This window comes from Anoplopoma fimbria, chromosome 12 (genome assembly GCF_027596085.1).
Source record: "Anoplopoma fimbria isolate UVic2021 breed Golden Eagle Sablefish chromosome 12, Afim_UVic_2022, whole genome shotgun sequence".
Taxonomy (NCBI): domain Eukaryota; kingdom Metazoa; phylum Chordata; class Actinopteri; order Perciformes; family Anoplopomatidae; genus Anoplopoma; species Anoplopoma fimbria.
Window position 1 is genome coordinate 23177760 of NC_072460.1, and position 15329 is coordinate 23193088.

The window sequence follows — 15329 nt, forward strand, 5'->3', positions numbered from 1 at the left end:
GAGAGAGAGAGAGAGAGAGAGAGAGAGAGAGAGAGAGAGAGAGAGAGAGAGAGACAGTCTTCCCTTCTGTTTGTGGATCCAAACGGACCCCGTTGGACAAATTTCATCCAATGCGTGACAACCTGGATTAAAGCGGGACATTGCATCTCTTGTTGTCGGATTAGGACGGCAACAGGAAGGAGCCGAGCCAAGGTCCGTGTGTCGGGTTAGAGAGAGGCGAGCGTGCTGTGTGGACTCTGTTGCAGGTCACCGTTGTTGCGTGGTTGTGTGAGTGTCTTTATTATTAAGGGTATTAACCTTGGTAATCTAGTTAATTGGCTCGCAAACATTAAATCTTGTTGCAATATTGAGTCTGTGTAAAACGTCATTATAACAACAACAACCCCCCCCGCAAGGAATATGCGATTGTGATTTAATAATAATATAGGATAAATACTGTATCGTCATTTGCAGATGGCATCAGACAGGCTGCCTCAGTGACAGCTGTGCCAGGCCATCTGAGTCATTCTACATTCAAACAGGCCAATGTCTCACGAGCAAATACAAAGTAAGAAAAGGGAAATCAAGCTTTGGATCCAGGTTTCAAAAGTAAGCAGGTACATGCAGGCTAAGATAATAAACAGCCTCCAGGGAGATGTGGAGCCTGGAGGCGGATGCAGTCAGACGGGCCCCCAAGAGGCTGGTGGTGTGAAGGAAAGGATGCAGAGAGGGAATAAGAGTGGCGAGAGTGGGAAAGAGAAATAATGACTCATGTCAGAGGAAGAAAAAACCCCACTTACCATCAGCCCAACTGTCAGCGTGACTCACTCTGGATTACCTGAGAGAGGAGGTGGATGGATGGAAGGAGACCAAAGAAAGAAAAACATCATAAGTCATTCATAAGATGCAAAACTTCAATCTTCACTGATCTCAAGATCCTCAAACAATCTGGCAATCAATAATCATCTTTCACTGCGAGCTGTGAACATGTGTGTCTGCAGGGAGAACACGTGCTATATAGTGTGACACAACTTTGTGTGCATGTTCCTTCAGGGCCTAATTTGGTAACCCCAAAGGCAAATCTTACTGATCCTGTGGCGGTATCAAGACGCTTTCGGTTTCCGCACTAGAAACCACATTCATTGTCACAAACACAGTGCATGAACTCCTACCGCAGCATTGCAGAATCTAAGCGAGTGACAAAACCGGAGCGGACACCTGATAACATACAAGCTGTCTTCCTCAAGCAGGAAGCTCATTGGTGGAACAGTGATCACCTCAGAGATAAACCCACAGACAGACCGAGCTGCTCCCATTGAGAGCAGCAAAACAAGCGAGGCAGTAACATCCGAAAGCCCTGGAGATGCACGGCTACATCCTCAAAAAAAAACATATTCATTCAGCTGCACTGTGAGGTCATGAAGAACAACACACAGTTTGACACACTCACACACAAACCACTTCTCATAACTGCAAAAATGGTATCTATGCAAATGAAGCTACGACTTCATTCGCATTTGCCGTGAATGCAATCGGCTGTTCGGTTTGACGCTGCGTCCGGAGACAGAAGGAGAGTGAGCATGAAGGTATACGCAGTTAGCATATCGCTAATCACAATGGAGACGTTGTCACTGGCAAGAAAAGGCGCATTCATGCACATAAACAGATTCGCACGGCAGCTTTTACTTTCTCCACAGGCTGATCTGGTTTAATCTTTTTCTGCTAAATAGGCAGATTCAGAACAGCAGACACTGATGTGCTTAATTTAGAGGCAGTGGGTTCATTTGGTGGCACTAATAAGGGGAGTAAAGATATTGTGTGACTTCCATAGTAATAATAACACAGCTTCAACCTGGTATTTTCAATGATTACCGCTTCTTCTATAAAAAATACAGGTAGTTCATCATAATCATAATACACAATTCTGTTGCAAATACTCAACTATATCTATCTCTCATAAAATATAATATGAAAGAAATCTGCATGTAGTGCCTGTAAATAGAAACATAAATAAATGTACATATTTAAAATATATGTAAAAATAAGGTTTAATTTTATGATGGAGATCAATGCCTTGCAAACGTTCTTATTCAACATGATTGAGCATCAATTTCTTCTTTCTGTCAATTTAATCTTATTTAAGTTTTTTTTTCTTTCTTTCTTCCTTCCTTTATGATTAAATAAAAACTAAAAGACTAATGTTTCCAGATATCAACATATGATTACTGCGATATGAACTTCCTGTATGATCATAGAAGGTGGGGACTCATGCATACATGTGTATTATAATTAAGTAAACTTGATTGTGCACGCACCCACACACTTAGTGGCGGTTTCTGGCAGTCACAATGAAGTTTAATTGATTACGATGGAGCCCTGTGCCGTTGTTTGGTAGCTGGTGAGCGGAGGGGTAAACCTAAGTTAATCCTCTCCTGGAGCTGAAGCCCTGTGCCGACCCTCTGTGTCTATAAATCCCCTCCTTCATGCACAGGATGATCCCAGCGCTGGATTGGATGTTTCCTTGATTGCCTGCGGTTTTATATTTAAACTAAATCCTCTTTCAGAAGCCTTTAGAGGACAAAGGTTTATTGTCAGACTCGGTGGGTATGTTTGTGTACGTGTGAGAGGTCCTGCGTCTTTGTTTTAATTTAAGCAAAGGCCTGTCAGTTTACCTTGATGAGGGGATGACGCAAAGAGAAGACCAGATGGATCTCTGAATGACGACTGTCCCGTTCTGACCCAAATTACTTCATTTCGCCACATTATACAACTCTGAAAGACTGCATCAGTTAGTATTCTTCTGTTTTTAAGATAAAATACATTTTGACAAATAATGTAATCTTTTTTTTTACATGAAAACTAAAAAGTTTTTGCTTCAGACAAATTTAACAAAACGGCATTACTTTGGTGATCCTCTTAGGGAAATTCTCCCTTCACTCCTCAGATCCACCTCAGAAACATGCTATTGTGTGGCTGTATTCTGGTGTATTTAAGCCTCATCCACCACAGAAACAGATCAGCGTTCATCAGGTGTCAGTGACAGGCGGGACCGGCAGTCTCAGTGAGTCAGCATGTTTCTCAGAAACGACACAATACTGTCAAAGGTGAATTACAAACGACCACATGGACAATGGCCTCTCTGGAGCTGTGTCACCCTCAATGGTGCCTTTGTGTAAATATATACGAACACACAAACAAACACATGTGTCCTTGTCCTTAGCTCGGCAGCTCATTCCATTCAGCGCGCTGCCAGCCGTCCAGTGCCGCAGTTATTGTCTTTTTTTTTTTTTTGGGGGGGGAAATGGTGAAAGCTCAGCAGAGATCAGGCACTGGTCGGCTGGACAAACTAGAATAACCACATCATCATGTTGCAGTTTACATCCATGTCTGCAAAAAATGTAATCCATTCATCATTTTATCCGATAAGGTATTTGTGTGAAAATGACATAATTGGCATACGAGTTATTGAGTTATGGCCAAAAACAGTGCCCTTTGACCACTAAAGTTGAGTCAGGTCGTCCTTGAGTCCAGTTGGACGTTTGTGATATGATGTGATTCACTCAAGGTGTTCTCCAGACATCACAAGAATGGGACGGATGGGAGGTCAGAGTGACCTTGACCAAATTCTGATTTGGTAATCTTTGAGATCAGGGGAATGTTTGTGTGTCAAATATGAAGACATTTCCTGCATGAGTTCCTGAGATATATTCCGGAGAATGGACCAGTCGGACGTACGGACCTTCCTCCAGACGTATTTACGGACGGACAACCTAAAACCATAAATCATCCGGCCACGGCTGTCACCGGCATGGAATTCCAAATGGCGTTGATATATGGCCGTGCTCAAACTGAGCCAAGCAAACTATAATGTAAATGATGATATTGAATGTAATAGATCGGTTCACCATAATGCAACCACTTGGCATTACAGCTTTGAGATGAGACAAGATTGGAAGTTTGGAAAGTTTGCTCAACATTTTAGGGGACATTGCAAGGTTTATTACATGTGCATTAGGAGGAAGAGGAGGGTGCACATGAGGAGCACACCTTTAATAGAATAGATCCAAGATTCAGTATTGTGATAAATACAAAAGGTGTTAACTGCAAGTGCTTAACAACAAATGACAACATCACAGATCCATGTGAATGTTCCCTTTAGACCTTTGGATAGAAAACAACTGCATTCAAAAGGAGAGGTTGTATTGATGAAAATGTGGCACTGGAGTGCTCTAAATTCACACCCATTATCATAATTGAAAAAAGACGACAATCAAAGGTGATTATTTAAAAGGAGATTAAGCCCCAGAGTTACAATGGTGAGGGTGACAGCTCCAATAGCTAAGTGATAAAACAAATAATGTGCAATCTAGCATAACGTGAGATAATTTATGTATCAGTGTTAGAGTCTTTTCATGCAAATTTGACCATAGTTACAGTACTTCCCAACCAAATAGCTGCACAATAACCCGACCACTATCTCTTTTTTGACTGTTTAAGTTTAATTCTACTCTTGACGTAAATAAAGCGGGACAACTCGGCATGACAAACTCAAGTGGGGGTCAATCTGGCCCGTGCTCTCTGACACTGAAGCATCCATGTTGTTGTTCGTTGCTCAACATACAGTAGCTTAACTCAAAATATGGCCATGGCTTAAACAAGCCTGTGCAGTGTTTCCAGAGGAGTCTGGGAGCTGGCGTGGAATAGACCACTCTTTGTTCCCTCTGAGCCACACACAGGCCCATCGCTGCTCTTTGTGCTGCGCCTCTTTCACTGACAGACACACATCAATACGAGGGGAATTAGGCCAGAGAGTTCTGGCAGCGATGCTTGTGTGCGAGCGCATGCACAAATATGTGTGTGTGTGTGTGTGTGTGTTTATCGGACATACACGGAAAAGGAAAGAGAGAGATTGCCGGAATTATATTGCGTGGAAATGTGCATCTGTGTACATATGTGCGTTTGTGTGAGTTGTCTTTGACCGATGGAAACTGGACCATATCTCATTCAGCAGCTGCAAAATGACAGCATAGGCAGGAAGCAGGAACAATCGTTATTGTATTTATGTGTGCGTGTGTGTGCGTGTGTGTGTGTGTGTGTGTGTGTGTGTGTGTGTGTGTGTCTGTGCGTGTCGGGGAGGGGGGCAGAGACTAGCACAGTTGTGTCAGCTCTGACAGTGCAGGAGATGACTTCAGCATACTGCAAAGATTGCGATAAGAGAGACAACTCTTTGTATACGAAACAGGGACAGCCAGTCAGTGAGAGGAGGGAGATAGAGGGCTACAGAGGGAGTGAAAGAGGCCAGACTGGATCAAAGGCATCCCGTCCGTGGCGTGTTTTTTCGCTTGGCCGTGTCGGGTTCGGCCCGGGCGCTCAGCACAGAGTGTGTCTGAATGAGGATGTGAATGGCAGGTAGTTCCCTGACAGAGGCAGGCACAACGCCCTATTGTGCAAGATGAAACCCACAGGGAGGCCCCGCGCTGCCAGAGTTGACTTCAGCTTTCCAGGAACAAGACAAACAAGAAGACACGCAATCATTCACTCCTATACACATAGACCCCAAAAAAAAAAACACCCACACACACACAAAACCACACATCTGTGTTTTCTTAATGACACAACAGAGTGTTACTCAAAAGTTTAAGAATGAAAAATGTAACCTGCTTGTACTGCTGCCAAGAATACTTTTATTGGAGACAGATTCACACCAGGTATCAGTGTTAAACTGACATGAATCCACTATTTTAAAAAGGTTCAAGATACGACTTTTCCCTCAAAGGCTCTCAACATGGCGACGCCTGAGCTGGTGGCACTGGGGGGCAGTTTGTCTTCAAAAGGGTTTATTTTAACCCAAATCATGATACTTTCCTAAACCTAACTTGGTAGGTTTGTCACCTAAACCTAAGGGGATTTCTGACAGAAAGCCCTGAAGGCAAACTTCTCGAAGCTAATGTCGCTAACAGCAACAACAGTACAGACTACGGCAAATCTCATAACACAGCTAACAGTGTTAACCCGAGGGGAAACCAGAGGGAGGGTGCTACGGTTCCACGAAGACGCTGTTGGTCGGGACAGCGTTGTTAGCCGTCACCGCCATATAAGAGCAGCGTAGAGCTAACCAGTTGGGCACGCTAACGTACACGAACATGCACTAAAAGCACGCATGGCCGGCCAGTCATTGTCAACAAAGCAAGGACAGGCTGAAATATTACAACACAGATAGAGAGGGAGATTGACCTCATCCTCTGCTCAGGTAGACATTACTCCAGTATGTCTAAACTTAACAAATAGTTGTTTGCTGCCAGGAATGTCGTATAATGCTCCTTTAATCTTAAATATATGTGACCACTAGCTTTAATAAGGCAAAATCTCTGAGTATGAACGAGGAAGCCTGCCTTACCCGGCCTAATATTTCTGACTTGATTTCGTCTCTCAGGCAACAGGAGACCATCTGTACCTACACCCCGCATTACCTCCCCCACTCATAACGCTGTGAAAACCAAAACAAAATGTTCATTAATGCACAAATGCACACACACACACACACACACAAACACACACACACACACGCGCATACAAAGGGAACAAGTGGTGTCTTGGGTGTGAAGCAAGTCTGAGTCATCTAAGACTACCCAACCTGTGAGGAAGCTGCAAAGACAAAGCAGCAGAGAGAGCTTACTTCATTTAATTTCATTATTGTGTTGATCTATTGCGGATGTACAAGGCTGTAAGTATCTCTGAGGTTTAGGTTGTACAGAGAACAAATCTATAAGCGTGGTGAAGCTCCAGCTGGGAGTGTTGAATGGGGCCATACGTTTAAACCTTGTTTAAAAGGCACATCTCTGCATCTTTGCTCAACACCAGAGCCGGTGTTCTGGTGAATAATTCACCATGTGCATGGAAATGACACTGGTCCAGCGCTAATGGGAGCTGATGGACAGAGTTGGTAGTGAGGATCTCTTTCCCTTGCTGTTTACTAGTAAGACAGGTGTCCTCGAAGGGGGGTTTCCAGTGGACAAGAGGGGAAATAAATAGAGCATGTATGACATTTTAAACCCTGCAGAAGTGGCCTCACTTATTAACCTGATAGGTGTTTAACAGCGGCCAGGCCAACTTGGCCAACATAGCTCATATTCCACAAGCTCTGGCACGGAATCATCGCCTGTCAACGGGCTGGAAACCACCTACATACCAGCTGAAATCTCACACCAGAGATTGTGTTAAAGGCGCACAACCACAAGGAATGAGAAAAAAAAGAATGCGTGTCAACACAACACAGAAGAGAAACCTGCCAGGTTCATCAGGCCATGGGGCATCTGGCTCTTTGTGGTCGCGGCAGGTGAGAACAACTTATCGCAGTCAGATATAAATCATCTGTATCATCATCTATTTAAATAACTCTTCAGTCAGATCTCGGAGCTCAGGTAACCAGACACCTCTGCAGCCCAATAGGGGGGTTAGCGAGGATCAGCACATCCAAGCTCTGGTCTTGAAGCTCTTACTATAAGCGTGATATTGGGGATCAACACGAAGGCTGTGGGTCAAGATGTCACGTCTATACGCTCTGGGAGAGGATTCAAGTTGACAGAAGGTATTAATTGTGAGTTTAAAACTTTATCTAAAGCCCGCCAATGAAAGATAGGAAGATGTAGTGCAGTTTTATGCAAAAGGAAATGTCTATATAACTTTATAAAAGTCTGAATTAAAATCTACAGTACTCTTTCCGTACAAAAATGTTAATCTGAAGCTAATATGGGGGTTCAGCTGTCCAAGTTATCTACCAAAGTTACTACTTTTTTATTCCAAATGTTCTATCATATGTGAGCTTATCTTTAAAACAAAAACAAAAATGGACCTCAGTCCTATTTTTTGGTGCAACGCTGTGTGACCCTGGCTTCTTTTCTGCCTCTGTCTTCAAACAGGAAGGGATAAGAGGGAAGCAGGCAGCTCGTTGCCAATGGAAACCACAGCTTTTATGGAGGAATGTCACCTTCATTCTGGATGTGTGGGAGACAGTCCTACTGGAAAGAATGAGCCCAGTTTGTCCACAGTTACAAGATCAGTAGGATGGGACTGCTTCTTACTTGTAAATGTTTCTTGAGGGCATTGGCAAAAAAAACCAACTCTGATTGTAACAGAGATAAAGAATGATTTATGTTCCGTGGCATTAAGCTGCACTATGACACCTCACAGTAAAGCCCTGCTGGAGGAAGGACAAGGTGAGAGAGAGAGAGAGAGAGGGTGAGAGTGAGAGAAAAGGAAAAAGTGTGTTTCCTCTCTGAGACTTCCTCCTTTGCCACGGCTGACCTTTAGTTGAGCCAACAGAGCCGAATTACTGCTGCCTGAAGGATTCTGAGACTGTTTTACTGGTTAAACTCAGAAAAACTGAATCTAAACATGGAATCTCTCTGTATATGTTTACATCATTAATTTGGGGGAAAAGGACAACAAAATAAAAACTGCAATCCATAACTTACAAGAAAACCACCTGTTTGTATGCAGTAAACCAACGACGAATGTTTATTGGGTTCACATTGAGTATAATGATACATATGCCTGTTTTTAAGTGTCTAGAAACATTAGAGATTTCAGACTTTTACATTATGTGGGCTTGGCATCACTTGGGACGCCTGTGGCAAGTTGTCCACCAACCATGAGATCAGCGGTTCGTGCCCCAGTTCCTCCAGTCCGCAAGTCTAAGTGTCATTGGGCAAGATACGGAACCCCGAAAGGAAGGCTGGGAAATCAGTGTGTGAGTGTTTACATGTAGTGTAGTGCTTTGAGTTTCCTGAAGGACAGAAAGGCGCCTTATAAATGCAAGACCATTTCCCATTTAGCTGATAAGTGCTTTGTATTTCTTCCCCACTTTCAACCACAATGTCCTTTGTTCTGGGGCCAATGCCACATGTGCCTCCTGTGCCACACACTGCCGTCCAGGTGACCTCATCTAACCAGAGAGATCGTAGTGCAGCAACAAAGACATGAAACATCACCAGCTATCCGGTCGCAAACACTGCCGGAGGTGTTGTTCCGCTGCCAAGAACTCAGCTCAGGTCTTTGCAGTATCTGTCTCTCTACAATACACATCATGTTTTGATCTGCAGCAGAGTGGAGCTACCACGCATAAGGAACAAAACAAGAGAAATGTGTTTGTTTCTCCTCAATGTGTTCTTTACTTATTGCATTATTAAAAGTAGGAACATATTATGTAACAGTAACAACAAATAAAGCATCGATTCCCCCTGTCTTTTATGCCACTCATCCTATTCAGGGACGCAGGGAGCTAAAGCCTTTGCATGGCATACATTGTGTGAGAAGTCTGGTACATTCTGGACACAGCACAGTCTTTCACAGTGCGGGATAACAAATCCACCTAAGCTCACAAACAGAGTGACATTTACTGTCACATCCATGGGCAATTCAGAGGTCAATTTATGGCCAATTAACCCAACCTCTTTGAACTATGAAATCAGAGCACCCAAAGGAGAGGTAACTTATTCAACCGAACACTACAATTTCATAAACAATTTGCTTATGCAGTAAAACAACAGTATACTGTCATGCGGAACATAATACACAACATTTCAATTAAAAATCTCAGTTTGTTATCTATTACAACCAAACTCTAAATTGCCGAATAGACACACATGCCTTATTATATTTAATATAAACAATAAAAACTGTATCTGAAATCTTTACTTTTTGTCTTCCTTACCCATCAAAACCTCTAAAGTCTTTACAATAGAAGTCTCTACCGATGTGGTTAATACATGAAATCATCACATGTATAATAATAATAATAATTGATTGGTTAATACATGAAATCATCACATCACACCCATTCATACACTGATGACAGGAGCCACCATGCAAGGTGCCACCTGCACATCAGAATAATCTTTAACTATAATCTACTTCATGTCATCCTTCTAATCCAGTGTCAGTGTGCAGCTTTGTTGTGAGACATTCCAGCTTCCACTACATGCAGCCAATTAATCAGCCCCTGTGACAGCCAGGCGAGCCTATAGCGAGCTGCGTGAAACTTTGGATCTGACCTGGGATAAGCACATCTTCACCACGTCCGATGCCAAACTGTTACATGAAGCTGATCACAAGTCAGAGGAGGAGGCGACTCCATCTTTCGGGACCACTGAGTTCTATTTTGTAAGCATCACGGACGCAAACACACACATACATAAACACAAAAACACATTTCACCCGTACAAAGACTCTAAATTCTCAGCTCTGCTCCCAACCGGGAAAGCACAACGTGAGTGCAGCAAGAGAGGAGGAGGAGGAGGAGGAGGAGGAGGAGGAGGAGGAGGTGGAGGAGGAGGAGGAGGGAAGCGTCATCGTGGTGGTCCGACTGTCGGAGTGGGACATGACTGGCTGAGTTAGCAGAGCCCTGAAGGGGCAACCAAGCTCTCAGCCACTTAGCAGAGTATGGTGAACAGATAGTGGGATATATCAAGTCATACCAGACCCTTCAAATCTTTGGGTTGTATTGGCATACACACACACACACACACATATACATATATATATACTGTACATGCAGTGCAGTGTCAAAACCACCAGGTTACAAAAATGGCCAGAGTTAGGGATGGGCGATATGGCAAAAGTCCTCTACACGATAAAGGTCATTTCATATCTCGATAACGATATACATCATCATATAGCATGTTTTCTGGTAGTTTAATAGATTAAGCTTATTTTAGGATTCTTTTGTGTGAATATAATAGTTGGCAAATTAAAACTACTTAGTGTTTTAGTGTAAAATGAACACTACAGTTTAAAGAGAAATTTCAAAAATATTTCAAGCTATGCTTTTACTATGTTTAATGCATGCACACAAATACAACGTAATCCTTTTGAAAGAATAGTTTGATATTACAGATTTGCTCTGCCTTTCTGAAATATTGAAGTTAGTATGTGCTTGTTATTGTCAATTTTAAAGACATAATTGTGTATCACGATGTCTACGCTTCCACTGAAAGATGATAAACTTACATATTGAATTATCGCCCAGCCCTAATCAGAGATGGAAAAAGCTACCAGAACAAATGAGCAAGTGGATGAGAACAAACCTTCAGTCCATAGTCACGACGCTGGAGTGGATTTCCTTCATCGCAGAGGAGATGACAACCTGCTACATCAGGCCCGCAGATCTACAAGAAGAGAAGAAGAAAAAGTGAGATGGAAAACGTAATCCTCTAAATTGCTTCCTTGGCACTTTGTACTCTTCTCTCTGCCTGACTGCTTTACGCCTGTGTGTGTGTGAAAGAGTGTGTATGTCCCAGACACTGATAATAGATTGCAGGAAGAAAAAAAAAATATTGCTCCTCTGTGAATCATACCAGGCATCAGAGGTAATGAGGCTGCAGATGTCCATCCTCACCGGGCCATGAAATGTATTTAGCCCATCAGATTGCATTAGCCAGTTGAGACTGAAATAAACCCTGCTGAGGGTTTATTAAGACTTGAGTATGCTGCAACTGGCCAGGCCCTGACTAATATACAGGACAGAGACAGCTTAATATGAAAGCATCTTAGTAAATAAAAAAAATTGTAATTAACTTACATACTACTTTAATTCACCTGAGTCCATAACAAGCTGGCAAAAACCTTAAACAATTTTTTATTTTTTTTCTACTATGTAAATCAATAATACAAACCTGTTGTGCATCACTACATATTTTTCTACAATTTTTTATATATATATATATATATTTAAAAAAAAAAAAAAAAAAAAATTGTAATAGCTACTGCAGCAAAATGATGACGTCACACGGCAGATGAAATATATATATAGGCACCGTTACGAAACGTAAGTTCAGTCACGGTGTACTTTAAAAAAAAAAAAAAAAAAACGCTATAAAATGAAGAATAAAAACAAAATTTGCAGACGAGCTTTCATGCATATTGTGAAAGTGCATGCAGCGATGTGTATAAAGCAAAAAAAAATTATAAAAAATTCTTGTGTGTTACCGGACTCAGGCTGACAGTCCCGTTAGTGTGTGCAGATCATCGTGCAGAGCGGCGCGACACCGGGCTGCAGCACGCGTCACACAGAGGCACGAACTGACCGAAAGAGCAAAAAACTAACGCGAACATTTCACACTCACACGGGGAGAGGGCAACACTGTTGGAGCTGGTTGGACGTTTACCCCCTCCCACCCCCGAAAAGACCCCATAAACCCACCCCTTCTGCGCTCTCTCCCTCCCAGGCTGTGACGTCATGACGCAGAACGGAAGCTGAACGGAAGCAGACAAAGATTGTTTGTGGTGATAAGAGGCTTCACTCGCGTGTGAAAAACAGATACCTAGTTATCTACACATACATGTGTGTTTAGATTATCCAGCAAGCTGAATGTATACAGTACCAGTCAAAAGTACTGGACACACCTTCTCATTCAATGGTTTTTCTTTATTTTATTTTTATTCTATATTTTATTTTATTTTATATATATAAATATATTATTTTTATTTTTATTTATTTTTTATATATATATATATATATATATATATATATATACAGTACCAGTCAAAAGTTTGGACACACCTTCTCATTCAATGGTTTTTATTTATTTTTATTTTTATTTATTTATTTTATATATATATATATATATTATTTTTATTTTTATTTATTTTATATATATATATACAGTACCAGTCAACAGTTTGGACACACCTTCTCATTCAATGGTTTTTATTTATTTTTATTTTATTTTTATTTGTATTTATCTGATATATATATATATATATATATATATATATATATATATATATATTTTTATATATATATATATATATATATATATTATTTTATTTTTATTTATTTTATATATATATACAGTACCAGTCAAAAGTTTGGACACACCTTCTCATTCAATGGTTTTTATTTATTTTTATTTTTATTTTATTTTTATATATATATATATATATATATATATATATATATATATGTTATTTTTATTTTTATTTTTATTTTTATTTATTTTATATATATATACAGTACCAGTCAAAAGTTTGGACACACCTTCTCATTCAATGGTTTTTCTTTATTTTTATTTTTATTTTTATTTTTTTTTTTATTTTTTTTTTTATTTTTATTTTTATTTTTATTTTTATTTTTTTTTATATATATTATTTTTTTTTTTTATTTATTTATATATATATACAGTACCAGTCAAAAGTTTGGACACACCTTCTCATTCAATGGCTTTTCTTTATTTTTTTCTTATTTTTTTCTACATTGTAGATTAATATTGAAGACATCCAAACTATAAAGGAACACATATGGAATTATGTGGTAAACAAACAAATGCTCAACAAACCAGAATATGTTTTAGATTTTAGATTCTTCAAAGTAGTTGAATGAGAAGGTGTGTCCAACCTTTTGACTGGTACTGTACATACACAGGATGTTATTTTCTTCTTCCAAAAACGAGCTAGAGAAAATTAGATCAGGAAGTAATTTGTTAAAGTAACTCAGACCTTGTTGTCTGAGTTGATTAATAATTTATGTTACTTATCAAGCAAAACACACACCTATTTGCATCTTATCAACTATATGATTTTTTCTTAAACTGAATATATTTAGGTTTCATACTGTTGGTTCTGATGGGCATATTTTTTTTTGCCATTTTATGACATATAATTTAGATCAAACAATTGATCAATTATCAATAAAATAATTGGCTGATTCGTCTATTGTGAAACAAATGTTTCAGCCCTATTTCCCATAATTAAGAATTATACATATCCTAATCTCACAAATAGCTTTAGTTTTGAGAAACTAAACATCCTGCTGCAACAGTCCTGTGTAAATGTTTTAGGCCTTTTAAAGCTTACGGTATATTATGGCACATCATAATACAGTCAGTCAAATACAAATTCAAATCTAAAGTAAAAAGTAGAACACCTATTGTAAGAGACAGCCATTATGTAGGACAAATGTGTCAAAAAACTGTGAAATGGATGCATTTATGGAACAGTTGCAGTGAGGAACTGAAAATGATTAACACCATTTGCAACTTTAAAAAGAGATAACGCAATGTGGCATTGAGACAGAATTTTGTGTTTGCTCTGCATTTCAGCAGATTTAGTACTGAAAGAACAACAGGAGGAGTTTGTGCTGTTCAGCCTTTTTGTCTTATAAATGTTGTTTTTTCCTTGTTATCTGTGTTCAAATAAAAATCTGCTTTATTGTACATTTTTTTTACTTTTATTTATCTGAGCTAAATATGCACACAATGCGAAAAATACAATGAATCAAACCTGACAGAGAGCACAAAGTGGGGTCTTTTTTGTAGCGAACATAATGACATGGCTCGCCTAATTCATACTGTTTGGACTGTGAGCCAGTGACTTGCTACAGCATGGTGTTGCTACTAAAGACATGGACATAAATTATGAAAAACAACTTTCTTAGAAATAAAAACAAATGTTTCCATACCATACTATTTGGCAAAATTCAATAAGCTTCATTGACATAGGTATAAGTGAAAGAGCTCTCTTCATCTTGACATTTTTGTTAATCTCTTATTCCAGAGAACCAGCAGTTCCACATCAAACCTAATTCAACACTTCTCTCTCCTGCTGGAAGGACAGAAGGACTTGCTGGCAGAAGCATTTCATTTCTGGATAATAAGTGCAAGGCCTCCCTCTCATAGCCTCGGTAGCTATGGCAACATAAAAAAATATCTCCAGTATCAATGCCGAGAGTCGTTCTTTTCATCCTCGCCTTTGACATTTCAGGCTTAATAGGTGTTTTGAACTTAAGCCAACAAAAAGATGACTTCTGTGGACTTCCACAGCCTGTGATGCACACATTTTCTGTCTAAGATAAGGTATATCTTGAGTCTCCACAGGCCATGGCAACAAGATAGAGAGGGATAACTGACATATATATACTGGCATATATGTCTCGGGTGCTCTTGGAAAAACGGTCAAGATAACAGGAGGCAATCCAGGAAGTCCAAAATCTTAGAACAACGAGGAAAGAAATGTAAAAAAAAGCCTTTATTATAGTGGCTAAAAAGTAAAAAAATCCAACATGTTTCGACCACTGTAGGTCTTCATTAGGGCATTTAAAGGGACAGGTCGCCCCAAAATCAAAAACACTTTTTTTATTCTTACTCCTACCGGATTGTTTTGGTGTGAGTTGCCTATATTTGGAGATATATATACAACCCCAGAGATATCTTTTCTCCAATATAATCTGAATATATGACAAAATATATGGCTGTTATGGTGGTCAAAACACCTAAAAATCTCAAAGCAAAAGTCTTGCAGAAGTCCCGGTTAGAGCCGCATTCTCAAGATAGTTCACAAAACTTGTTGTGAGCAGT

The 15329-nt window shown here is 39.9% G+C and overlaps 1 protein-coding gene across 3 annotated transcripts in view; it reads right to left on the reverse strand.

Moving 5' to 3' along the window:
• tmcc1a (transmembrane and coiled-coil domain family 1a) overlaps positions 1-12147 on the reverse strand; it is a 42676-nt gene extending 30529 nt beyond the window's left edge. Inside the window, exons 1-3 of one of the 3 annotated variants that reach the window (XM_054609646.1) lie at positions 12102-12147; positions 11064-11144; positions 780-817 (exon numbers count right to left, since the gene is read on the reverse strand). The gene's annotated coding sequence lies outside the window, so the exon portion shown is untranslated. Of the gene's footprint in view, positions 1-779; positions 818-11063; positions 11145-11964 lie in introns of all 3 variants that reach the window. The other 2 variants (XM_054609645.1, XM_054609647.1) reach the window with 2 other exon arrangements.
• Positions 12148-15329: the final 3182 nt, after the last annotated feature.